Below are 2,793 nucleotides of genomic sequence, written 5' to 3' on the forward strand. Positions count from 1 at the left end.
GTCACCGGAGGGCGCCGTCGGTTAGTACTTCAAAGGCGGATAGCGGCGCCGGGGCCACGGGCGGCTCCGGGGCGGAACCCCCCCCCCCCCCCTGGGGGCGGGATGGGGGAGGGCGGCGACGGCGAGCGCGGCGGCAAGGGCGGCGGCGGAGCCGGCGGTGGCGGCGAGGCCGGGGGCGAGGGCGGCGGCGACGCGAGGGCGGCGGCGGCGAGGGCGGCGGTGACGGCGGCGGTGACGGCGACGCGAGGGCGGCGGCGGCGAGGGCGGCGGCGACGGCGACGGCGGCTGGTAGAACCAGCTCTCCAACTCGTTGCGGAAGCCGCACGCACGTTACGAGTAGTGCAGGGTGGCGCCCACCACGTACGCGGCCGTGCTGTACTCGGTGCTGCACGCGGCCGGGTCGGCGTAGCACCGCTTGTGCTCGCACCAGCCGGCGTAGCCGGTCGAGTTGCAGGGCGGCTCGAGCCCGCTGTCGTGCGGGTCGCACCCGTGGAGGCCGTACGTGCCGGGGTACGCGAGGCTCACGCCGTCCGCCGTGACGACCTGCACCTCGCCGCTCACGAGGCTGACGCCGGCCGGGTAGGCGGCGAGGCACGGGCAGTCGAGCGGCGGCGAGGGCGGCGGCGGCGACGGCGGCGACGACACGAGGGCGGCGGCGGGGAGGGCGGCGGCGAGGGCGGCGGTGACAGCGGCGGCTGGTAGAACCAGCTCTTCAATTCGTTGCGGAAGCCGCACGCACGTTACGAGTAGTGCAGGGTGGCGCCCACCACGTACGCGGCCGTGCTGTACTCGGTGCTGCACGCGGCCGGGTCGACGTAGCACCGCTTGTGCTCGCACCGGACGGGATAGCCGGTCGAGTTGCAGGGCGGCTCGAGCCCGCTGTCGTGCGGGTCGCCCCCGTGGAGGCCGTACGTGCCGGGGTACGCGAGGCTCACGCCGTCCGCCGTGACGACCTGCACCTCGCCGCTCACGAGGCTGACGCCGGCCGGGTAGGCGGCGAGGCACGGGCAGTCGAGCGGCGGCGAGGGCGGCGGCGGCGAGCGCGGCGACGACGGCGACGCGAGGGCGGCGGCGGCGAGGGCGGCGGCGGCGGCGACGGCGACGCGAGGGCGGCGGCGAGGGCGGCGGCGAGGGCGGCGGCGAGGGTGGCGGCGGCAGCGGTGGAATTGTGGGAGGCGGCGGCGAGGGCTGCGGCGACGGGGGCGGCGCTGATGGAGGCGAGGGCGAGAGCGGTGGCATGCCGGACGGCGGCGGAGGCGCTCTGCCCCTCCCGTGAAGAGCTCGACGGCCTTCTCGAGTAGGATGGCCTCGCCGAGCAGGCAGCGGCCCCCGGCACAGGTCGCTCCTCGCCGTCCTCGCCAAGCGACGCCGGCGGCTGCGCGGAGGTGGGAGGTGCAATGTCTGGTGAGAGGGAGAGGGGCAGCGATGGGTGAGGCGCTAGATCCTCCCGGCCGCGGGTGGGTCGGTTGCGAGCGGAGCTCTGGTGGCGAGGAGGAGGCGGGCTGTGCAAGAGGGATAGGAGGGGTCGCGGGGAGGACTACTGGCACGAGCGCCGTGATGCCGATGGGGCGAGCTTCTGCTGGTCGAGAACATCTGTGTTTGGAATGGGGTGGGGGGGGGGGGGGGCGTGAAGGCAGTGGTCGCCTCGCGCCGCGGGGCTGGAGGATGCAGCGGACGGTCAGTGAGAGCGCGCCTGCTGGCCCTCCTGAGCTCCGCCGGCTTGGCGGCCATCGCAGCTCCCGTTCATTGCCTGGCCGTAGTAGTCAGGCACGCACGGCGACACGTCGGTCATTGCCTGGCCGCAGTACTCAGGCACGGCGACACGTCGGTCATTGCCTGGCCGCAGTAGTCAGGCACGGCGACACGTCGGTCATTGCCTGGCCGCAGTAGTCAGGCACGGCGACACGTCGGTCATTGCCTGGCCGCAGTAGTCCGGCACGGCGACACGTCAAACATTGCCTGGCCGCAGTAGTCAGGCACGGCGACACGTCGGTCATTGCCTGGCCGCAGTAGTCAGGCACGGCGACACGTCGGTCATTGCCTGGCCGCAGTAGTCAGGCACGGCGACACGTCGGTCATTGCCTGGCCGCAGTACTCAGGCACGGCGACACGTCGGTCATTGCCTGGCCGCAGTAGTCAGGCACGGCGACACGTCGGTCATTGCCTGGCCGCAGTAGTCAGGCACGGCGACACGTCGGTCATTGCCTGGCCGCAGTACTCAGGCACGGCGACACGTCGGTCATTGCCTGGCCGCAGTAGTCAGGCACGGCGACACGTCGGTCATTGCCTGGCCGCAGTAGTCAGGCACGGCGACACGTCGGTCATTGCCTGGCCGCAGTACTCAGGCACGGCGACACGTCGGTCATTGCCTGGCCGCAGTAGTCAGGCACGGCGACACGTCGGTCATTGCCTGGCCGCAGTAGTCAGGCACGCACGGCGACACGTCGGTCATTGCCTGGCCGCAGTAGTCAGGCACGGCGACACGTCGGTCATTGCCTGGCCGCAGTAGTCACGCACGGCGACGCATCGTTCATTGCCTGGCCGCAGTAGTCAGGCACGGCGACGCGTCGTTCATTGCCTAACGGGGCGCGCGGAAGGGATGATGGCGGCGCGGTCCTCCCGGCCGCGGGTGGGGCGGTTGCGAGCGGAGCTCCGGTGGCGAGGAGGAGGCGGACTGTGCCAGAGGGAGAGAAGGGGCGCGGTGAGGACTACTGGCCTGCACGAGCGCCGTGATGCCGATGGGGCGAGTTTCTGCTGGTCGAGACATCTGTGTGTGTGGAGTGGGGGGGAAAA

The sequence above is a fragment of the Emiliania huxleyi genome, assembly GCF_000372725.1.
Source record: "Emiliania huxleyi CCMP1516 unplaced genomic scaffold EMIHUscaffold_464, whole genome shotgun sequence".
Classification (NCBI taxonomy): Eukaryota; Haptophyta; order Isochrysidales; family Noelaerhabdaceae; genus Emiliania; species Emiliania huxleyi.